At 44.8% G+C, this 25382-nt stretch overlaps 1 protein-coding gene across 2 annotated transcripts in view; it reads right to left on the reverse strand.

Moving 5' to 3' along the window:
• Positions 1-25382, reverse strand: part of LOC120960136 (tRNA-dihydrouridine(16/17) synthase [NAD(P)(+)]-like) — an 85351-nt gene that overhangs the window by 17607 nt on the left and 42362 nt on the right. For both annotated transcript variants that reach the window (XM_049608168.1, XM_040384116.2), the window contains one exon: positions 20450-20569. The gene's annotated coding sequence lies outside the window, so the exon portion shown is untranslated. The remainder of the gene's footprint in view (positions 1-20449; positions 20570-25382) is intronic.

The raw sequence follows: 25382 nt of genomic DNA on the forward strand, positions 1-25382 counted from the left end.
CGCTTAGCTGAAGGCCCGCATCCATCCTCTCGTCGTTCGAAGAATGGTTTCGCAATGAGTGATACAGCCGATAACAGCCCGACCGCGCGACCATCGACATTTTCTATTGTTTCGTCGCAACATGTTACAAATTTGGGAAGCTTGTCGTGAGCTGTTTCCGTCTCTCCACACACTGTGCCAGTGTGCTGCTGTTGAATGTTTCATGTTGCGATCAGCGCCCTGTTGTTACTCAAACTGAGCTATTTTTCCGACTACCAGGCTGGGGGAAGAAGTGGTTTTCCTCGGCGTCGAGATTGCGGAGAGCAGCGTGCTGTGGTCGTTCGCCATTATTTTCAGAAGCAGCAACACTCCCCCCCCCCTCCCCGCCTACCCGCGCATCGGTAATTGGATTCACTCGATCCCGATCCATCAATCAATCTATCGTCATCAATTTTGGCCGACGGTGGTGGTTTTCGAGCGATTGCACTTTTGCCCAGAGTGGTTTGCCTCCATCATCGTCGCCCCCAGCACTCTCATTTGGCTCATGGCCGATGTTCGGGAGGGGGGAAATTATGCACGTCGACGTTGAGATTTTTGCGACAGTCGGTCTTTGGCAATTCAGTGTACTTCAGTTGGTCGTCAGCCATCGTCTGCTGGTGATGGCAATGTCATAAGAATTTGTTACGTGTGGTTTGCTAAGCTCTTCTCCTCGCCGAGAAGAATTGGTCCTTCAGCAGATTCGAAACATATTTCCATACAAAGACGAAATTATGGCCAACAGATTAAAGACTTTTCAAGGAACGATAATTGCAAAATCTTCTACCATCCCAATAAATATAGCGCGATCTCGATAAATCCATCCAAACGTAGTGAATTATAGATTGCATACCTACAGGCGTTTAAGAAAAATGAGCGTCAGCTTCACATAAAAGCGACCACAGAAAATTGATTGCCCTGAGATGGAGAAAAATCACTGGAAAAAAAGGAAACCGCGACGATAACTTCTCCTAGGCATCCGTTCTGCAGAACGACCTTTTTAGGAAAAGTTCTCACCAAGGTCCGTACATGCATGCGCGCGCGTGCCGCAGCAATTAATTTCACACTTTGCAATGCCGAGCAAGTGGGCTTGCGGTCGCAGCAGCTCAAGCACAGCCACACCAAAAACCCCAAAAACCCAACAGCACACAGCTTCTCAGCTATAGAGGACGGCATAGATTTAGCATAGCACAATGGCCACTTGCACAGGCACACCGGGGGATGAACTTTGCCCGACCGTGCCGATTGTGTGCAAGGCTCGGTGGGGCTGCCACCGTGTGGCGCGCGATAACGTTGCGGCAGCGCCATAAAACGCACTTATGGGCAGTAAATTTTTCCAACCCGACCGACTCAGCCGACCAATTTGTCGACAGCTGTTGCACAATTGCTGTGGCCGGGGAAGAAGGTCACATACATCGGGGTTAGGTCATATGTACTACTGCTATTGGCCAGTGCCAGTCCAATGCATATTTGCCAGTGCCAAAAACCCGTTTTCTGATGTTACAACGCGCAGCGTGTGCTGCAGAGCAGATGATCAGTTTGCTTAGCTCTGTTTGCCTCTTTTTCTTCGTCGAACGGTAGCTCAATGTTTCAGTGCATAGAATTCCCAGAAAACGACCTTGTTAGCAGCGATAAATAAGATGAATTGAATGTATCTAGGGCGCATTAAACGAAGGTAACAAATGCAACTGTTTGCCATTATAATCTGAGTAAAAAATGTAATTTGCCTTCAGAAATCAGTTTTCCTTCATTCCCGAACAATAACGCCTAAATGTATGCAATTTGTACAACAAAACAATACGCTTTTGGTCTTATTAAGACTGTGAGACAAACATGCGGCATACTGGGTGCAGCAAATGGCCCAGACTACGCCCAAACTGTGCACTGGTATGCAGTTTGCCAGGGTACGGTAACATTCTGCTACCCCTTCCGGCACGGAACGTCTGCTATACCACCATGCACCAAAAGAATGCGGCAGTAAGTAGTAGTAGTGCTGCTGCTGCTGCCCTTTCTGCGGTACCACACGGCTAAAGACAAACTTCTTGTTTCCGGCAGAAATTAACGAGGATAAACTGGTGGTAGTAGTTTCCGAGGGTTTGCTTGCCCACTTTTTACGCCCCACATTCCCCTTTTCCGGGGCTCATTCCCAGATTAAATTCCTTCGTCCTTCGCTTCGGACGGTGCTGGAAATGCTGAAAGGCTACTGCTGCTGTTACTGTTTCGCTTTTCTGGCTTGGAGATTCATGTTCACATGAAACATACCGTGCCCCGAAAGTGTCCGGAAGAGTAGCAAACGCTTAAATGGAATCTATGTGGTTGCCCCTGTTCGTACTGGGGTTTAGAATTCGGGGTACAATTCCCAGCGATTTCCGAAAGCCCCTGGCAAAGAATAGAAGAAAACAAAAATGAACCCGAAAGAACATTTGCTCTCACACACGACCCACCACTGTGTGCGGGAGGAAGGGGTTTGCTTTCCGGGTTGTTTCGGGAGTGGAAAAATATCACTATAAGAGGGTGGAGAGGGAAGAACAACACTGGAACAAGGGGTGAATGGGAATGGGAAACGGGGCCTTACTTCCGAACCGAAAGGAGATGATTGAATCGCACTAGCACTCGAAAGGCGTACCATTTACATAACAATAACCAGACAATCTACTAAAGCCCGGGCCCCGTTAAGAAGTTTGGGAAAGTGGTTGCGCTAACGCTTCAGCCGTTTGACGATACAATCCCCGCTAGAGTGAGACGAAGTGCACGGTAGTAGTAAAATAGACAATCTTGTATTTCGAGTATGCTTCATCTCGTTTGGTTCCTAGGTTCTCTAGGACCTAGGAGAGCCCCCCGGGTGGTTGGTAAGCGACGAAAATTCAATGGGCAAAAATTACTGCTCTCTTCAGCTCAATTTAGAATGGCGAACCAGCGTGAACCCGTCAGCGTGATGGTTGATGGTGGTGTGACGAAAAGCGGGGGGGGATATGCCAGCAAACTTTCGCCTCCTACGGCGAAACCTTTTACCTTTTACACTGTGAACTAACGAAAATTTCAACCATACAGCACCGCCACTATCCCGGGTTGTGACGGGCGAGAAGTTGAAGTCTACTGAAAGCGGTGGGGGAAAAGAGAGGTGTGAAACAGTGGCCAACCGTAATTGGTTTCTTTCAGCCCACCCCTCCCTCCCCTAAACCTCGAGCGCAGCGGTGGAAGGAGTGGGGAGTTTCTTTCGCTGGCGGACACTCAAGTTCATCGGAACCGGACGGTGGGGACGGTCAAACATGTTCTAATTGATTGCGTCCGGAGTGTGTCCGGAGAGGGAAGCGGGAGGCACGGAATGTTATGGCTATGGTGATTTGAATTCTTTGATAAATCTGAACGAGTGACGGTTGGAAAAGTTAGAATAGCTGAAGAAAGATGAGACAAACATTAACATTTTGTAAGAAATTGGTGTATAATTGTGGGATTTTTGCTTTAGAATTACGTTTAAAATGAACGAAGAAGTTATACTTTACTTTACTTATACATAGCAAACTTTCAGGCTAAAGCATTGCCCTATTCTCCCTTAAAGTATGCAATACACATAGCAAAGCGTCTCTTTTTAGCATGATTTATAGCGTTTTTAATTAATTATACACAATATACACATTTACTGGGCTGCATTACATTGCAAAACTACAATTCACAATTAAATATGCAGATCTAACCAATAAATGCGATGTCCGATGCACTACCATTCCTGGCCCAAGCGCATCTAACCAATTTCCATCTTTATCGATTTATAGCCGACAGCTAATGCATCGGGTTTGCATTGAACATTTGGATTTAGATAGTGCGTCGATGATAAATTCTCTCCACATCCATTCCACGTGTGCGGATTGGTTCGCCGCCGGACAGCCTGGCAGCGTGTCGTGTTTCAGCGAATAATGATAGCCGGACAGCCGGTGCTAATTAGTGAAAACACAAATCCAAACAAACGCTTGTTGGATGAATTGGACATCAGTAGTGTTAAATGCTTTAGTATTTCAGTTCGTCTGGCTTCCGTGACAAACAGATTGAAAACGGATGTTTTTCAAAATTATAAAATATACTTAAATAACAATAAGATTTATAGCAAAAGTAATGAAAGCAAAAACTGAAAGCATCTGATATGGTGCAAGCGATCGAAATTCTACTGATGTAGGGGAAAGCGGGGCAAAATGGGCATGTTAAGCAGTTTACTGAATATTCCTTTGAATATGCCACAAAACACAATTTTTCTTTCATTATTGTATGCCTCCACCATTTATCTATGGATTAAAATTGCCACATAGAATGAAAACAACTTAAAAACAATAAAATAATGTAAAATAAAAGTTGATGTTTTACGAGAAGCTATTTTGACACAAGGGGTAAAATGGGCATAGCCCTGGGGCAAAATGGGCATATGTAAACAAACTGTGAAACGTCAAAACACTGGGGCAATATGGGCCACAACAACTGCGCTTAGGTAATGGTCTATGCTTTTGCGCACGTTTCGTGAAATGTATTTTTCGTTCTTTCTTTTAATTTGCTGGTCAGAAAAGCCCTTAAAATTCTTCCAAAAATATGTTATCAAAATTATAACAGTTTTTACACGTTTAAATCTACAAAATCGAATGTTTTGAAGCTGTGCCTGTTATCATTATTGAGGCGACAAATACAACACCATAGCCTCACCAAGCGCCGTATGTCAAAAGCATCTGCCCATTTTGCCCCAAGAGTAACTGCCCATTTTGCCCCACGTATAGCATTTTTGTATTTTTTGTTATATTAGTAAAAATACGAATTCAATCGCCTTGATTGCTTCAGACAAATTGTAAAGAAATATCATATCTTTAAAAATATATCATTAAAAACTTCAACGCATCCCTGTGACACACGTTTAAGCTTATTTTCGAAGTGGCAAAAATTACATCAATATGCTGCTAAACCTTATTTTGCATTTTTCTTAGTTATTTGTTATGTAAGGGTTATGAAACTTACATGGTGTTCATAGAACACTCTAATGAATACATTTTGAGCATTGGAAAGTATCTTTGTAGTCAAATAATGCTTAAATAGAGGGTGCCCATTTTGCCCCACATGCCCATTTTGCCCCGCTTTCCCCTACGTGTCTGCTTATTAAACTCGGATCTTTTGGGCAGATGTGATGCATACAAAAGAAAAATACAAAATAAATCTGAAAAGTCAGCCAAGGAAAGACTCGCCCAGAACAACGAAAACTACTGCCCAAAAATAACAATAAAAACATAAAATCCAATCCACCATTCGATCACACAACAACTCTCTCCCGACCCTTTTTCTCGGAGGTAATCAAAATTCGGAATCGTATTACGCTCGGGAGGGACGAAAGTTTGCTGTTTTCTTTTTGGCCGGCTGCGGTTTTTCGAATCAGTACAGCGCGGGTCCACATCGGTACCAGTTTTCCACCCCATCTGGAACACTCGATTTCCAAATAGAAATTGTTAAATGATCTCAAAACCAGATGGCACCGAGGGCTTCGTCCAGGCCAGGCAAGTTCTGGAAAAAAACTATCCCGAATCGGAAGGGGAGCAGTAGAAAAATTCTCATCAAAAGTTATTCGACACAAAATGGTGGTTATTTCCTTCTCTACTATTGGTTCACTGGGTTTTTCCCCTCAACAGCTGTTTGCTGTCTTTTTTTTGGTTGTGTGTACGCAATACAATTTTATTACTCGTCCAAAACGATAGCGTCCGCTCGTTGGCTTAATGTTCAACTACTTTTCTGTACGGATGGTAGTTTTTTTTGCTGCAGAGGAGACAGTGTGGTAAAGAACTTAAGATATTTTTTTTTGTGCCAATCTTTGTGCTAGTTTAGAAAATCGAACAATACAAACGAATTGGAACAAGCAAAAAGTTTATTTAATTAATTAAAACAACTTCGTAAATTGTTATTTACACCTCAGTTAGCTTAGTTTAACCGTTCAGTGAATAGAACAATGGCACTCACTGTACCACTGTTCGCGTTGAATCGATAACACTACAAAACTAAATGGCCACTGCAGACTGATTGGGCATCCCGTGTCGTTCGATTTCGATACTTTCTTTTTCTTTTTTTTATTGTAAATTCCATTGCCCGTACCGGTTCTAGCCTTCAACAGCACTCGATAAACTGCGCTTCCGGTTGATTGGTAAAATGTACAGCATTTGTAGCAATCGAAATTGTTCTTTCCCATTCTCCACGGAGCTGAAGGGTTCTCTGAGCGAGAGAGAGAGAGAGAGAGAGAGAGAGAGAGAGAGGGGGTTTTCGCGATCCATTTTGCCACAATGGCACAATCGTTCCTCCCGCCGTTTCCGATAATTGATGGCCGCGCGCGAGTAATAGAGCAACGAAGGATGCTTCTCGTAAATGGCTTTTGCAACATTTTGACTTTTTGTTTTACCTCAATCCTGCCCCAAGCTAATGGGATTTCCTTGGGGCGGTTGCTGGGGTGGTAGTGTGTGAGGGAGCGGCGAGCGAGCTTCGCCGGCAAAGATTAACGATTTAAAGCATCGGCAGAGAGGGCCCGGCCATTTGAAGTCGGTGGCAATTTTATTGCTTAACGGTAGCTTCAGCTTCAGCAATCGTGAAATTGTTGCCCGTGGAGTTAAGACCATTTGAGCCAGATGGGGCGTTGGAAATTGATAAAGGTGAGGTGAGTTGTGTGTGCCGATTGATTTCAGCGACAAAGTGATTTTGCGTCGTATAAATCTTACGGAAAACGTCAAAGGGCTGCTGATCGCCATCGGTTTGACACGTCAAAGGTGAAATAGATTTGTGACAATTAAATTGTGATTCTATTTTCGAACTAAGTTCTGTGTGGAAAGTACTGTAAAATAAGATTTAGCACCACAAGGACTCATTCAACTATTTGCGCCTAAAGTTAGTCTATATGCAAAACAAAATTGGCGTTTTTATTTCTTGGCTCGAAATTTTCAAACGAAAAGTTCAAATGCTTTGAATTAGATGACAAATATCCAATATATTACTATCCACAAGGCTTCATTACAAGACAGGATGTACACGGCCATGAACACGAGCGAATAACGCTTATTTTTATTTGATAAACTGACTCTCCTTCATGGTAAAATATCTTATCCAACAGGATATTCAACAAACACCTGCTTGCCAGCGCCAGTGCCATAACGCACAATACAGAAGCCAAACTGTTTGAAATTGGAGCTTTCTTTCAGCTTACCATCGCAGCAGTGATTTTTCCTGTCGCTCTTCCCAAAGGAAGGAGGAAGAGCCAAACATCCCGGGGCAATTCTTTGCACTGTGTACGTCTCGCGTGAAAACGATATTTAAATGCAAACAGCAACACCTCTTCCATTGCTGCACCCTTAACGAGATCCACCAATGGATGATGATGATGGTGGTTTAAGCGTGCTAGACAAGCAGAGAAACAAACAAAAACCTGTCTCCTGTACTTTCGCCGCGTTCGCTTGCTCTCTTTCCATCAAGACCACAAAATGATGTCTTTGAGAATATACACAAAAAAAAAAAACACTCCACTCAAAGTTAGATTTGGTAGAGCAGAAAATGATTGGATGGCGTGAAAAAATGTATCGTCACTGTCAATAGAAGGACACGCTTGGACTGGGATCGCAAAAAGAAACAGCAAAAAAAAAACACTCAAAAAGGTGCACATTTTCGGATACTTTTATTGCATATTGCGATGCCGAACAGCCGAAATGCCATTGCACAAGGTACAACCTGGTACAGTTTCGTCCCCACACAGACACACACACAAAAACAGGACACTGGAAATCGGAATCATCAAAGCGCTGCAGTTCTCTCGAATGCGCTTTTTGTGCCGCGAGATATTCATGCTGCACAAGCGGGGCAGGAATCTCGCACAAGATGACAGCAGCGCTACGAATCCGAAAGGTTGGTGTGGGATAAAACACGCAAAAAAAAGCACAGCAGTACGCCTGCAGCCCACGACACGACAGTCTATTGAATCGCTCCGGAGGTGCACTGTGCCAAAGATCGGACGCCGATTGTGCCTTAGTATACTTTTAGAGCGCTTAGAAGAAGAGCAAATGCTGCGGCAGGCACTTCCTCCGCTAAGCCGGCAGTTTTTCTTCCCATCGTCAATAACAAACGCCATCGTTACGTGTTGGTGTGTGTGTGTGTGTGTGTGTGAATATAACAGCCACACTTGTTCATTCAGTTCGGTTGATTGCAGCAGGCGGGTGGATGGAGCCGGGGCAGTTGCTTCGTTTTACGAGGCAGCTTATATTATTCGCGCTAGAAATGCTTCTTTTATGAGGTGTTGCTTACGTCTGCCATGATGAATAGAGCCGCATTCATTTTCACAGCTTCTTCTTGGTTTGGTGTTGTTTTGCTAGTTGCCCTATTGACCTTAACACAATTTTGGTGACTGTCCTTTAAAACAGCAGTATCGATTGAGTGCACATTTTTAGTCCTATTTGGCTGAGTGTTAACGGCTTTAGCAGGAAAATGAATGGCAGATTGCATACATTTAGGCGTTTTATATGATAATTTAGCGCATTTATTCCACATTTTAGAGTTAACCCTTTAGATAAGCCACATTTGATTGAAAGCATATGCACTGAAAGCTACAGTGGTTGGCCCACTCGGCTTCTAGCATAAACCACACACGCCTAACATATTTATGATATGTTTGTAAACTAAAACACGCCACGATGAGATTTAATAAATTGATTTACTCCCCCATGGAGAGAACACATCCCATGCTCTATCCATCATAATGAAATGTGGTGGGGGAGGAAATGGCACCTTCTAAAAGCGTCAGCATAGGATGAAACGAAAACAGAAAAGCGCCACCCCGGACAATGCCACTCTGATGCGACAGAGACCTCTCTCTCGACACAACGATGACCCGTCAAAACAACGATGACAGGAGTCCCATCTGCTCCCGTTTCGTCCCCTTTTTTCCACAGCGTATGAGGCTCACCAAGGAATTAGGGTTTTGCTGCGCCCGTGCTGCCTTGTCGGTCTCGGTGTGTGCGCGTGTGGTTGCGAGCAACAGTTTGCACTAATCGTCCACTACCCTACCCTTTCCCCCTCTCCCCATTCCCCTTTCCAAAGGACAAGTACGGGACTTCATTTGCTGCTCCGTTTGCCATTTCCCGCTTAGTTTGGAGCTGGCCCATCGTCGTCATCATCATCATCATCTGTCCCGGGGTGAACAAAAACATGCGAAACATTGCCAAGCGGCGGAGTGTGAGCGGTCTGAAATAAATCATTCTCCGGTGGGGATATGTCATGGAATGTTGGGCGGTATTTTGGTCGCCGGGAACATATACCCCTGGCCGTACATTTTGCTTAACACATACACACGCACACACAGCCCCCATCGTTTTACATGGTGGTGGGCAAGGAAGCAAGGGAGAAACAGCTACACCTTTTAGGTTATCCTTGAACTTCCCAAAACACCCCACCACAAAACACTCCGCAACCACAACACGGACCGTGGTTGGTGGGCTAGCGTACCCAGCCGGAAACCTTCGGACTGTTATAATTAGTGCTTTGCGTTTTGTGTAGCTTCGCTTCAACACGTTTCAACACCGTCCTGGCTCGACTTTATGCATGCACAATCAGAATTGGCACCTAAAACTATACATCCCCTCCCCCCCCGTCCATTCTCTGGTGCGGGTGAAAACTCACCTGCAAATGAGTCTGTGAGCATGGTCGGTGTAGAAAATCGCTTTCCCATGCAGCGTGGTGTGTTTTTGTGCGCGCACGCTAGAAAGCAATACGTGTATAATAAATAAATTGAGCACAGTATTGACCTTTTTGAGGAAACAATCACAACGAACAGCGAGGGAAGGTTAAAGTGCTCTTATGAATATTCAACATCGTGCGCGAAAGGCAGCAGCAGTGGGGCGGGGAAGCACTGTACGTATTATGAAACGAAACTAACACACACATACAAGCTGCGAGGTGAATGTGGCGTTGGCACAAAATTTATTGTGACCCTTCCGGGGACGATACACAAAAAGGCAAACGAACGAGTGGGAGTGAGGGATTAAAACGACGAGGAAAAAAATTTTCGCAAAAGCAACGAACAACATTCGCCGGGTCAGCCGGAAGAAGTAATGAGAAAAAGTTGCTCGTGCTGTTCCGGAAAGTTGTAAATTGATGTACGCAATGTATGATAATTTCGGGGCTCGGGAATATATTCATATACCATGCACTGTTTGCTAAATATGTCGGGTTAATTCCTTCACCCGATGTACCCAGATGGCGGGATGTACCCAGATGGTAGGGGGGGGGGGGGGGGTAGTATGATCTGAAATCCCATCCCATAGTTAAATGGGAGAAAACTGAAGCAATATTGTAATTTACATTTTTAAAATAAATTAGAAGTTCCACGCCCTTCTCCTAAAAATTAGATTAAGCTAGGTTGCTTGCATACATTTAGGCGTTTTGTGGTTTTGAATGAATGAGCGACGATTTTGCAGCAAAGCTGCTCATACTATATTACGCTGTTAGCATAATTAATTGAAAATGAATAATACAAAGCTCCTAAAGGTCATTTACGAAACATTTGGGTTACAACATTGAAAATCATATTTGAAATTTAAGACCAAACAACTTATTACTGTTCCAATTAGAAACCCACTTAACCATCAAATTATTCTACCGATTTCCTTCCTTCAAATAACAATTGTTCTCCGACAAAAGTGCGACCACCATTGACAGTTAGAACGTTTTCCGGCACAGAGGACATACATGAACTGTGCCCGCCATACCAACATTTGCAATGATAACGACATAAACGAGCCCATTATAAATTTATAAGTATGCCTTTTTTATCGTTTGTTTGTGAAGCCGTTCTGGCACACACAAGAAGCCGCGCGCGAAAGACTTCCTTCCCTTCCACAAGGGAAGACACAAAAGGGAACAATTCCCGCAAGCAGCCCAAGAGCTTACGGCGAAGACATGCTCTGCTCCCGCCGCAGCCAGGAACAATGCACAGACACACACTGTGCTCAGGGTAAAGTTCAATTACCTTCTCGGCACGGTTCAACGCGATAGAGGTTGGCACTTCTTTGCCTTTGCCCACAGCACACAGCGCCAGCCTTAATGTAACGGAGCGCCGTGCGCTTTGTTGGCTCGTTTGTGCAAAATAATAGTACAAAAACACAAGCTCTTTCGCTTGGCTCGGTGTGTGTTTGTGTGTGTGTGTGTCTGCCTCCTCACTGTGTCACTGTGTATGTGCACAACGTGAAAATGCAGCAGGAAGGTAAACTGCCGTACGAAGCATATCTTTCATGGCCAATTTGTGCATTATTTTACACTCCCGCGCGGAGTTTGGGGGTGTACCCTTGCGGGGTCAGTCTTTTTTTCTGGGGCTGGTTTTTGGTGGGTCATGGTTTTCGTTTGTTTTTTCCCTCTCTGGTTGGTTTCCTCCTTTACAGTGAAAGGACGTAGAAGATAAGCGAGGTGCTAAATAAGTTGATTTATGCACCTCGCAAGCTCCTTTGGCGTAAGCGATATGGGTAAAGTAATTGGGGCCATGTTTCTTGTAGCGAGTATTTACATTTAGTGCAATCTTGGAGGAGCTGAAATATTTACAATATTTGACATGAATTTTCATTTCCAGATACATAATTATTCATACAAAATTCAAATGGAGACGCATGGTACTTCATGTCTCGCAGGCTTGTTTTTATTCAAATTGTATCCCAACTTTCAGACTTTATAACTTCTTACTATATCCTTTTCTAAATGATAAATTTCACACCAACACTTCGCTTGTACGGTTTATTTCAGTCAGAATAGCGAAGTTAACACGCAATTGTTTGAGCTTTTTACATCGTTTTACACGAAATTGTAAGCAGCTATACCAACATTTCAACCGAAACACAAAAACATGGGATGCGAATTAAAAAAACGAAAAACAAACCAAACAATAGAACACTGATCGTCCACCACGCACCAACATCATCAACCCATTCGTAAGCTGGCCACTGCCTACAATATACCATGGCGCGGGTGTAAATCATTCTCACCCCCAGTTTCGGGTTGTTTTGCCTCACAATTAACCAATCCGTTCCGTGCCAGTCCCTGACCCGTTAAATCAAAGCCAATGGTTTGCACCGAGCGCAAAGCGCTGCTGACGGTGGCAAACACGGGACACAAGTGACAAATGAAGGATTGGTGGAACGCGAACACGAACATTGGTTGCACAGCGGCACGCGATTTGTGTACTGCGCGCTACATTGTACGCGAAAGTTGAAATTCCCTCAGCGCAATTGAACAAAGCGCACCACGACAAACGAAAAAAAAACACCAAAAATGCACATTTGTTTCTAATGCATGAATAAAACGCTTGTTTGAATAAATGACTTTTTCTTGCTTTGTGCTGAAGCGTTGCTCGGAATTGGGGTTTCATTTGTTTCATCTGTGTCTGTGTTTAAAAAAAGGCACCAAAACGTTAACGCTTCCAGCGGAGTAGCAAATAAAGTGCACATGGCCATGTTTCATCGCCAGTGACAACACACCATTCACTGCGTGAGAGATATGAAAAAAAAAAACACACACACAAAAGCAACCCAAGCCTAGAGGATGAACAGCAGAGCAGCGAAGTGAACAGTGTTTTACTGCTTAGTTACTCTTCCGGTACACCAAAAGTACGGTCACATACGGTGTTGGGGAGTGCGCTTTTGTTGTGAGCGCATAGAGATGAAAATATTTTCCGCCAGTTGCCGCCCGATACGACCTTTAAATTCGTCCAGGCGACCCCTCATAATCGTGTATCTGCCGGAGTTTTATCTACAGTCAAAAGAATTGTGATGAAAAGGGTCAACACATTGTGAAATGCTTTTATTATCTGTCCCCGCTGGAGCAGGCAGCGGTTAGCTGCGATGAGATCAGAGCACAAGAGCACCACAGAGCACAATAGGATTAGCTGGACAAATAATACATTTACTGGGTAAAATGTACGATTGCAAGCATGAGCTTTTGCTAACAAAACCCTTCTTTGTTGCGGATTGACTTTGTCGAGCACGAATAACCGGGAATTCGAGCAAAGTTCCTTAAAGTCATATATGAAATCCTTAGAGCAGGATGACTTACTTCCTACGTTATCGTGGAATCGTTACGTGAGCTCGTAGTTCACTTACAAAAAAGGGACAAGTATTTATCCAATATTTTTACTTCTTATTATAGTATTGCTATTGCAATCCTTTAGAAACCAGTACTTAGTGTTTTCTTCCAAATGTGACAACCTATTTATTTCTAATACAATTGCAACCCCTTCCAATCAGCAGCAGCAGCAGCAGGCGTACCGTTTCTTAATGCTCGGCACTAATGTCCGCTCATTTACGACACCGGGCTAACAAATGGCACGGCCCGATTGCCCCGGAATAACATACATTTGCTTCCACAAACAAAGAAAGAAACGAGCCGCAGAGAAGAGGATGTGTGATAAAATAGGTACAAATGGCCGTAACCCTTCCCCGGTACCTTTGTCCCCGATATTTGTCGTGGATATCGTTCGCCATCCCACTGCTCAACACACTAACCCGTTTAACAGTGCACTTCTCGGTCATCCGATCTGTGCTCGTGGAAGCTATTTTTGCTTCCTTTAAGCTTCACCGAAAGGCGGCACACGGAGGGAACAGGCAAACAATTTACAGCACCCGTGGACAACAAAATGGACATTAAAAGGATGCTAGAGCTTACGCTGGCTGAGCGCTGCCAGGGTTGCTGGATTCAAGCGCAATTCGCTGCATTGACGTTCAAGAAACGGTACAATGGTGCGCTCCAAAGCAAAAGAGACCAAAGCAACAAACGCTACCAAATTCTATCTCGCACGTGGAATTAGTGTCCTGCCTCGATTGCAGGTCGCAGCAGGCACGGTACCTTCGATAGGGCGGAAATCGTTCGGCGCGAAAGTTATGTTAATCCGATGTAAAAGTTACGGTTATTGTTTCACCATTCAGCAGCAGCAGCAGCAGCAGCTAGCCGCGCTATCGGTGCATTCGATCCTGCCTAAAGGTCGATACGAAGCGCTCGGTGCTGCGTATTTGAGTAGGAAAGCGCTTCAACATTCAGAAGAGGATGAAAATGAAATATTCTACGTTGTGCGTTGAACTGCTGCTGCCATCGAGCACGGGTTGGTCATTTGAGCCGTTGGTCACGAAGTGCAAATAATGTGCTGCGGCAAACCTCTGAGAAGCAATGACGCGCACAGCAGAATCGATGATGGATAATCGAGAACGTGGATGGGCAGGATTCAGCGAAGCATTTGGGTGATGGCGAACCGGCGAGCTCGAGAAAGGACATTTTAGATAATGAATGCCAGCTTCGCCAAGTAATCCCTCAATTGGAAGGTGGTAAATTTATACGCCACAGCCCCGGTGAGCAAACAGTGTCTAACGAAGGGAGGATTAGATTTTTGGGTAATGATAATGACGGCTAGAGATCAGTACAAAGCTTAGGATGAGATTTAGTTAGGTTTAGTTAAACCGTTTTGGTATATTATGGGTGTAATAATCCCAGATGAAAGAGGATTTGTTTGATACAACAGGGTTATGTCGTCAATTTGACATCGTTAATGCGTCCTTTGTTGACTGTAAGCAACGTTTGAAGCATTTTGCGTACAATAATTCCACTTTAAAGCTTTAGAATCATCCGATAATAGCTAATATCGTTATATGTACTAGGTTTACAACAAAGTTTTTGAAGTATTCAATCCAATAATACGGTAATGAAAGCAGACAAAACGTGTCACGTGTCTTGCGTGATAGTTTAAAAAGAAACGTGTCCTGTTTTCTAAAGCTTTCCCCAACACTAACGAACTAAAAACTCCCCCCAATTGCAACTGTCACTCGTTTGCTACATGCAACAGTCCGTTCAACTCGCTGTTACAAAACCTAGATGGATCATTTGTGTCGCCAAAGTTTGTGCCTTGCACTTCGAAGCAGCTAGGTTGTCACGCGAAACCTGCGTCCCTTATACGCTGCTTCTCGGTTGCGTCGCACCGCAGCCTCGAAGAGCTTGTAGCTTTTAATTAAACATTCACGTCAGTCGAGCTTCCTGCTGCACGCGACGCAACCGGTTATCGATTTTGGGACCGGCCAGCCGGTATGTGCCATCGAACGGCGTGGTTGATAAGTAATGCGTGAAACGTTCCACTTTTCCACGGGAACGACGGTTTGCGCTGTGTACTAACGGGCTGGGATGCACCTTTTCGCCCGTGCTGCCCACTAAATGTGCTGGAAAGTGGGAGGCAATCGATGATTAGGTCGGGTGATTCACCTTTTTGTGCCACCAGGCACATACACACACACAACTCCAACTTTTACAAAGGATGCGTCGAACGCTTTCCACTGCAGATCAGGGCCGGAAATTGCCTGTTGTTTGAATTATGAACTGCACTGTGTACATTATGCATGCGGTGCGCTACCATGGGCAAGATATGGCATGGGGACACGCACACACACACACGCAGGAGAAGAGAGCGTTGTGTGGTGCACTATCGTTCACTTATCGATCCTTGTTGGGCACTTTGCTGTGTGTGTGTGTGTTTTCGATGATAAAACTTTTGCGTGTGTGGGTTGGTTTAAAAGGCCGTCGTGGTCGTGGCCGGATCGACCGTACATCCGCATCCCGACGTCCGGTTGTTGCTGGTATTTTTTGCTGCGAAAACATCGGTCAAGTTTGTACGGAGGTGTAGATAATGGGCCTCTAGAGAGGTCAGCACCATTTTGCTGGGTGTTTAGGTAGGCAATGGGATTCGCTGGGATGGTACGTTGAAGGCAAAATTGAGGTGCATTTTGAGTTACGACAATGTTGCCGTCGTTTGATTCTATGTGATACAGCGAACAGTTTTGAAGGACATGTGGGCTGTGTTCTTTTCATGGCAATTTTGTTACACTATTAAATAGAATCTTCCTTCAAAACATTAGTTTAATGAGTCAAACATAAGAATTTGAAACATTTTAATCATAATTAGACCCATTTGACATGCGATTTGCATAATTTCAGGCTCGTTTTCGATAGTTTGAACCATTTGTCAAGCGCTTTGCATGCTTTCAGGCTTACTGTTGATAATGCGTGCGCCCAAATGTATGCCACAAAATGCTACAATTCTTTTCAAATTCAAATCCAGTAAAATGTTATTACTCTGTTCCAGATTTGTATTGTATAGCTTGCGTACTTTTGTAATTATGACCATCAATCTTACATCGTGCACCATTTACGACGCTAAGCTGCGGTCTATCGTGGGTCGAATGGTAACCAACTAACAGCAAACTGACCACTATCAACGTGCCGAACACGACAATGTTGCAATGTTGCATCACGGTAACAGTTTGATTCAATCATGCCACTGTCCTGTCCTAGCCACCCTGAAAATGAACGCGCTGTCCTGAGGGAGCACGATTGTGGAAAAACAACCGTCAACATCCGTCCAGTAAACCAGGTGCAAGTTCAATCACTGTCACACGCGTACCGAAAGTGACCTACTACGCTGTGTGGTCGTATTTTGTTGCGTTTCTAAATTTTACACCCCGGCAAAAACCACATCCTAGTAGACCGGGGGTGTTTTAAAGCTCTTCGGCGCACTTGCGTAACTAAGCTTTCCACTCGAAAGCACTCGAAAGCACCAAGGGCGCACATAATTGATCATTTCCTCCCTTACGCAGTGGCTGGAGCAATGGAAGCGAATTATGCCACCGCCGGAACACGGCTCTACTGTCGGTTCTATTGTGTGTATGATGGCGTAATGCAGGAACAAGCGGTTAGAAACGATTTAATTAAACAAAGTCGTTTCACTCAGTGTGTTCCCCACCTCGCCGTTGTTCCACTAATTCATGCTCTTGTGCGGCCGCCACACCACGAGGAAAAGCTCTTCATTGTGCGGGTCCAAGGACATTGGTTTAACATAGCACCACTACCAGTATCACCGCCAAGTGGCCCAGTGAGCACACTTCATCACGATTTGCGATTAGAGGCATGCAGCAATTTGCGAAACTCCAATCCGGCCCTGCCGGACACGACAGTATGTTGCAGGATTTATGATGAAAAATAAGCTGCCACCGGGTGTGTACCGACGGATGGGGATGGTGGAAGGGTAAAAGGGGGAGGGGGGGGGAGAAATAGGTGCTTCCAAGGGAGGCGGTGAGCGAGAGATTTATTATATGGCGCTAACGCGAGCGAATAAATTTTGTGACCAATTACTGGAAAAGCTTCGGTCCGGTGGGTTCCACTCTAAATGCGCTGGCACATACGCACACACACATGCTCACACACGGTGCTTGGGGGACATTTTAGCTGACCGGAGTTTTCCACAACAATGGCCACACTACGGCTACGTGTGTCTGTCTGTGTGCGTGTGTTTAAATCGCTTTTAATCACATGCACGCTCACACCACGCCGATTTTGGGCAAAGGTTCTGTTCGCTTATCGCTTACCGTTACCGTATGAAAAGCGTTACACACGCGCGCTGCTTCCTGCTGTTGGATTTTCACACCAGTGAGCATTTCCTTTTATGTAGTGTAGTTTTTTTCGGTTGTTGATCGAAATAAAGACCACGAGCGGAGAGACAATTTATGATACTTTCAGGGTATTAAACACCATCCACGGAATGGGGTAACAAGGCCATGTAACAAGCTGTGCTGGTGTGTGTGTGTGTGCGTGAATGGATGCTTTACCCTCAACACGTTAAAAAAAGTAACACCACAGCTTTCGCTTCAGTGTTATCATTTTCAGTGCCGTTTTTCCACGAAACCCATTTTAGCTGGAAGTGCGTTTTGCCAAGCTGCCATAAATCACTTGGGCCAATTTCGTCCAGCCCTGTGAAGCGCGCACACACATACGCGTTGTTGTTAATTTATAATTAAATCATTACTCACTTCAACCAAGTACGTCACTGCGCTACTGTAACAGGGTCATTTGCCGTTTGAAAGCAACCCTCCCGTATTTGTTTTGATTTTCCACTTGAACCTTTGCCCATGCTCTTGCCAAGATGAGGTAAAGAGGTAAATATTTAGCTTAAACAGTTCGAATGAAAAATTCAAACAATCATGTGCACCAGAGTCCATTCATGGCAGCGTGCTTTGCCCGTTATTGCACTCTCCCCCGATGACCGTTTACGGTGATGCCAACGGTTGACAGACACGGGGTGAAACATTTTAATCTTTTATCCCTTGGAGGATAGTGGATGCCGTGTGGTGAAGCATCCTTCAAAAGCATGATGCAAAAGTGAACGCACGCGATCCACGGTTTAATTCCCCCCAGGATGGTAAACGACCCAGGATGGCAACTGAGCTCTGGAGGGAATTTAAATATTTCCCCGCGGATAAGGTGGAGATTATTAATGCTGACTGCTCTTAAAGGTTTGATATCTTAGGTCGGTGTCAGTGGGCTGCTACCCTTGTTTGGAGCTGCGTCATTTAGAGCTTTTGTGAGCTAAAGAAGTAAAAATATATAACATGGGAAAGGAATATACAAGGCTTGAGTGATTAGGGACTAAAATAAAACAAAAAATCAATCAATCAATCATCATCAATTTCAATAAAATAGATGAAATATGTGGAGCACTTTTTGCCAACCCCTAACATTACCGACCCCCCCCATTTCGTCTCTCCATTTGTGGTGGCTGTATCATCCACATAATCATAAAATGGCTCATGGAAATAAGTTAGAGTGAAATGGTAATAAATTGCCACGTGCTATCCAGATCGTTCGAACGCATGTATATTTATGAACGAACGAAAAGCACCAAGCAGTATTTGGTGCGTATGTTTGTTTGTAACCACCACAGAAAATAACCACCACGGTAAACCACGACGACGCCCAATGCCTTTGAGAGTTTCCCCTTTTTTAATTAAAAACTACAAGCAGTCCCTATTGATGAACTTGTTTTTATAATTTCGCGGATATTGCGTACAATAAACCGCTTTCATTCAATTTGTCCTGTGTGAGTGCTGGGAGGTTGATGATTGGATGACACACACACACAAACAAATTGCTGCGCATTCGAGTTCTTAAGCCGCTCTCTGATGACAGCGCAAACGGTGATACGCAATAAATAGTTTAATCGATTTATTGCAGCCCATGGTTTAATTGGAAAATTGGATTACTTCCATAATTCCCATTGCACCATTCCACCCCGCTAAATTTACATCAGCTCATCCGCGCTGTGCTACGCAATGGTCTTTTTTTTGTGTGTGGCGCAATGCAATCATAAGTGAGGATGTTTTTGTTTGCGCTGGACGCGCTGTTTTTTTTTATTAAAAATACATTTTACGATCCACTGCTGATATTATCCCAAGCGCTGAGCTCTGAGCGACCCAATGCGGAAATTACGATTTTCAACGTCGGCAAATAAACGATCGGTTGCAGAATTGAATCAACAGATACCGCTAGTACACATTAGCAGCGCTGCAAATGGTTGCGAAGAGCGATTCTGTGGATTGACTGCGCGGGAAACCCGATTTCGATGCGCTGATATCATCGAGAGACGGTTGTTTGATGATGCTTCACATTTTTATGATCGATATTTTGCACACTCCAATAATCATAAACGAATCCATTCCATCCGTTACGAATGGTGCTACATCGGCGTTTATCGTCGGGAAGCGTTTTCATTCGAAAAATACTTGGATTTAATGCTTGCTAAAGCTGAGATTATATTAGTTTCTGAGTCTGAAAACTGATGTAATCGTAAGACTATTTTTAAGTCGTTGTTTTATGAAAAGTTGTAAGCGCAATTTTACCCTGAAAATCCGTAATAACCATCAGTCAGTTTTCTGTACATAAACCATAACAAAAGAAACTAGGAAAAACCAAATTAAAACAATACTCTCAGCATCGTATAACGACAAGCTGTTCGCGCTCTTTCACATGTTCTGAAGGATAAAGTGAAATTTATTTGATTTTCTTTGTCTCGCTTTCATCAATTACATTAGCGAGGCAATTCCATACGGTCCGGTGCGTCTTTTTTTTCTTGTTGCTATCGGTGACATTGCGCAGCTTGCTTTTCACCATCATGGCACCGAAAACACCAAGAGAGCAGAACACCAGCACAACACCGCCAAACAATCGAACGTCGAGGACGAGGCGACCGGGTAGGCACTGGCTGTTAATTTCATTATTATCATCCAGCAGATGCTTTTCACTTTGTTGCATCCTGGGAGAGGGGTGTGTGTATGTGTGTGTTTTTATTTTTATTACCTTTTGAAAGGAAAACAGAATACCACCCCTCCCCCGATTGTGGTGTAATTGCAAACGAATGGGTAAATTATTTCCGTCATACTTGTGCTATGTGCTAGTAGTGCTCGAAAGTTGCTGTATCTTTCTTTCTTTCTGCTTCGAATGCTCCATTCTCATGAACTACTGGGCGTACTCCCATTAACGGGAGTAAATGTGTGCCCCCAAAAAGGATGCATAAATATGCGAACGCAAGGCAAACACTTACCGGTGGGTGGGAGAGCGAAATGGATATCAATCAAACACCGTGAAGAGTGTGGTCATGCGTCGCTTGCGTCGTTCCAGCGATGAAAAAAGGGCACACACACACACACACCGACCTATAGACCTGCCGATAGAAAAATGTAAAAAAGAGAAGAAAATCAATAACCATCATCAATACGCGGTGCGACGACAGGACGAACATGACAGGACTCCCTGTGCATGATAACACACTGATGACGCGATTAAACGTGTCACCCATGGGATGGGCGGTGGGGGTTTCGCTTTTCGCTGTGTTGCGGTTCTTTCCTTTTCCCCTCCACCACATAATGCCCACCACCCCCTCTGGTCGGACAGAAACATACACTCGGACAGATGTAAATATTTAATCAACCGATAAAGGCCAAAACGGGTCCCGCTCATCATTCTCCGCGCGTCTGTGTGAGTGGTTTTGTGGGTGGAAAAATCTGTGTGGAAATCCATCCTGGCACAACACAGCGAAACGGAGGATAGTGCATCCCGCGCTCCCTCCTGCTCCCGCCACACCCTCCTCTTCTTTTTTATGTTCTTCCAAGAAGGAGGAAAAAAAAAGGAATCAAAATAAAGCCAGGTGTGTCCTTTTCTCACCATTTACTCGACACTTGACCCCGGCAGGAAGCCGTGTACCCGAAACACAAAGCAAAAAAAGAAAAAAACACATTCACATATACACAGAAAACGTCCTTGGGTGTCTTCGTTCGTGCTTCGCTCGCCACACTAAACGCTGATCATGATGATGGTTCTTGCCGAGCCCGGCCCGCGCGGCCATAGTGGAGCGGTGGGCTAAATATAGCCATCAAATGGACGGTTATTGGATACCGGTTGAGTAGTGCAAACCGCTGCCCATGTAAAGGACACTCGAGCCGTGGCACCCGAAGCAAACGAACAGGCGAAACGACGCGACGACGAGCGGAAAATGTGCATTTTATTCCCTGTTTGGTTCTTTTTGTAACTTCGGGTTCTTCTCCAGTTCCAGTAGCGAATCTTGGGGTTGTGTCTTCGTTTATGACGGTTTCGTCATTAAATCGGTTTCATGGACGACCTCCGAAAACCTCTCTCGGTTTGGTTTCCATTTGGATCTGATCCAAAAATTGAACAAAACCCCAAAAACACACCTCCGCTCCAATAATGGACACTGGAACAACGTGGTGAAACTTCGACTTCATAGACATTAAATCACTTCGGCTCGCGCTTATTAGCGATCCAGCGACCACAGCCGAGATGGGGCGAGAATGTTTGCGGTTGAGATTACGCTTCAATCCAATTTACGTGCATTATCGGACCACCATGCTGCTGCGTGCCAAAATGGACCTCATAAACATAGTCCCCCCCACTACCCACTCGGCTATCGAAATCAAGCTCCTGAGGGTCGTGGGGTTCACACTTAATGAAGGATGCTTTTTTTATATTCCTTCACAATATCCAGAACTACGGGTGGGTTATGATTTTGTTTGCTTTTGGAACAGTTGTTCACCAACGGGGAGGATAGTAAAGTTTTAATTAATGCTGATTGAGGGAGGTGCTACAGTTGACCGCTTCACACCACTAATTGGGGTGGGAGAGCTTTGTTTTAGACAACGGCAGCCGCAAAAAAAAAATTGATCATACAAACCAGGATAGTTTGATGGTGCAATAAATTGCACTTTGTTGTCACGGATGAATATTGATGAGGGTAACAACACTTGGATAGAAAATGATGAGCAAATTGTTATTATGCATTATGCATATTGTTAATTATTTGAGCTCATTTAAAGGGGTTGCAAGTGCAGGTGCTAGAGCTTAATCACTGTGAATTAGGTGTATTGCAGCAGGATACAATATGTACTATTTTGTTCAATAATAGGATGTTTTACAAACATCATTTGTTGGGCATACTAAGGCAGCGCTCTGGTAGCTATCGAACGTGCCATACGTCTCGCACAAACGTATATGGAGTTTACTGGTGTGCTCTATGGAGCGTACCCACGACTCTGATCCGACTCTAGCTATTATTAGTTCGATTTCAACTCTGGCATAAACGGAACCACTAGTTGCTTCCCGAATCGAAGTCGTCTGGAGTAGGAGTTGTCTGAAGTCGTCTGAAGTCGTCCGGAGTCGGTCGGAGTCTTCTGGAGTTGGAGTCTTCTAGAGTTGGAGTCTTCTGGAGTTGAAGTCTTTTGGAGTTGGAGTCTTCTGGAGTTGGAGTCTTCTGAAGTCCGAACCGTCCGGAGTCATTCGAAGTCATTCGGAATCAGAGTCGTCCGGAGTCGGAGTCCTAAGTGTTTGAGTCAACCAGAACAAACAAGAATCTAAGTCGGAGATGTAATGCCTGACCACAAAAACATTGTACCAGTTATCATCACTCCGACTGCAAGGCTACTTCCGACAACTACGGATGACTACGGCCGACTCCGGACGACTACGAATGATTCCGAGCGATTCCGGATGTCTCCAGAAAATTGATGAAATTCCTACAATTGATTCCCCAAATTATCCACTATAGACTAGTTTAATCAAATCCATGTTACCGTTTATAGCAATTAATTGTGAGTTAAGAGGCCATTACATGCATTTAGGATGTACTTGTGCACATTGCGCGCGCGCTCACACACACCGGGAGACATCATTTACACATTAAAGTGTTTTGCATAAGCATCCCCTTAATCCTCTCTATCTGACGACCCTGCCCAAACGACACCTTATTTTTGCTACCGTTGGTTCCGAGTATTCCCGTGGCAGTACACAGCACGATGAGCGTACATCAGTAGTATCATCCGGATGGTTTTACGATGCAACTTATACGATCTAGCTCCCATCATCTTCAGCTCCAAGGCTGATGTGGGGGGCAAAGGGAAAGGCAGGGATGCTCTGCAACAGATTGCAATCAACACAACCGTATTGCTACCGCTGGGTTGTAGTGGAAAATTGATTTTTCACGTTGCCAACAGGCAACATTCGGCACGACATGCAGGGACCATCCCCAGGACCACCCCAGGCCCGGAGATGAAGGCCGAAAGCGCAGCGCTAAAGCAACAGAGGAAAGATAGAGCTTACCACAATAATCAAATCCCAGGCAGAACTCAGCTTCCGCCCCACGCTTCGTACAGCTCAAGGCACCAAAGAAGGTTTTGTTGTTCCTTATTTCGACAGTGGATTTGGTGGAGCATTTGTCTCTGTGATGCTTCCTGGCTGCGTTGCGGTATAGAAAAATCGATTCTTCAACTCCAAATCCAATCCTTTGCGCGAGTCTCGTTTATTTTCCCCCATTCTTTCGAAGCGAGGCTTCCTGATTTCCGACCGTTTCACAGCGCAACATGGGAACCGACCCCGTCGGCAACCTTTTTGAGACTCGCGTGCTCTCTTTGTCTCTCTCTTTTTCTCTTTTTTTTCCTTGGACACATCATTCAACGTACCCCCATCTCGCGCTGGCATCATGTTGGGAATGATTATATTATGATGTTTTCCTTTGCCGCTGCCAAAAAGTCAGTCAGCAGCATCCTTCGGTTTCCGGTTTAAGCGCGGGTCCTCCCCCTCCCTGCAAGCTACAAGCGCTGAAATTATGTTTGGTATAAAATGAAATTTATGACTTTATTTATGACCTCCTCTTCTCGGGGTCTGGGCCGCCTTGCGCGTGTTGCGATGGAACTGGAGCTGGAAAAGGCACTGGGAGGAAAACGTGAACGGGCAATACATGCGATTTGTGTTTTTTCTCCTCCATCAACTCCGTATTCCCTTGTGCGTTTTGGCTGTCGGGTGAAGGTGAACGATGGGATGGGGTAGAAATTTATAGAACAACACTGCACCAGCTAGTCTTCCTCCTCGCTGGCTCTTTCTCTCTCTCAGCTGCTGACGGGGCTGTTGTAGAAATCCGTTCGTCTGGTACGGATAAATATTGCCCTCATTGGGACTGCGTGTTCAACAATCCCCATCAAAACCCGCCCTTCATGTTCCGCACGAACATTAAAACAATTTTAATTGTTTCCATTCTCCCTGCACGACAGATCGTACGTTCGTATGCGTTCCTTTCCTTCCTTTAGTGGGCTTTAAGCCAACCCAATTTGTTGGTGTGCAGCTCGGAGGCATAAAGTGCGGGATATTCCACAGGCCAGGATTTGGCATACCGATGGCATAAAGACATTAAATTGGATCATCAACGAAGGCTCCCTCCTAACCGGCGATGATTCGAGGCTTTGGCACACGGGCAGAACGCACCGAAGCGAGAAGCGAGAGGAGACTGAAACCGGGTGAGGGCTGAACAGGTCTTTGCTAATCTTTGCGCTTGGTGAAGGGCTTATCCCGACTTTTCGACTTTATTGGTATTCGGGCAGGAAATGGACCGAAATGAGAAAAGCCACTTTCCATCCGGTGCGAGGCAAACAAAACGCACCACCGACAGAAAGCAACCGGAAATCCCCCAACAGCAAAAAAAGGGGTAGAAAACATTGCCGGACGAACACACGGAGCACACGGTGCAAATTGCTGTCAGGCGCATCCGCTGGGAACAGGGGAAGGATGATTGGAGAGGCGAAAAGAACTAAGAAAGCGCAAAGAAACGGCAACTCTTACACACTTCCCTTCAGACACGTAATACAGGCTGCAGCAGAACAACAGATTTACCATAAATTACTTTACAGCAAACTAGACACAGGCGCGTCAAGGTGTCCTTAACGTTTTCTGGGTGAAAGCAAAGAAGTTTCTGTCCCGTCTCCTGCCAGAAAATCATGCTATACTCGTTTAAGCTTTGCCAAGATGTGCAGTTTGATGTGGTTTAGGAACCGTACCGCACCGTACGGTGACAAAGTTTGACGCTAATACCGCAACGTTGCTTCAGGCAGAGAGCGAGCTCGTTACGCCAAACACCATCGAGATAGTTAATACACCCAAAAGCATCACACTACTGCGCCGGCACTACTGCGACACTG

The sequence above is a fragment of the Anopheles coluzzii genome, chromosome 3 (genome assembly GCF_943734685.1).
Source record: "Anopheles coluzzii chromosome 3, AcolN3, whole genome shotgun sequence".
Lineage (NCBI taxonomy): Eukaryota > Metazoa > Arthropoda > Insecta > Diptera > Culicidae > Anopheles > Anopheles coluzzii.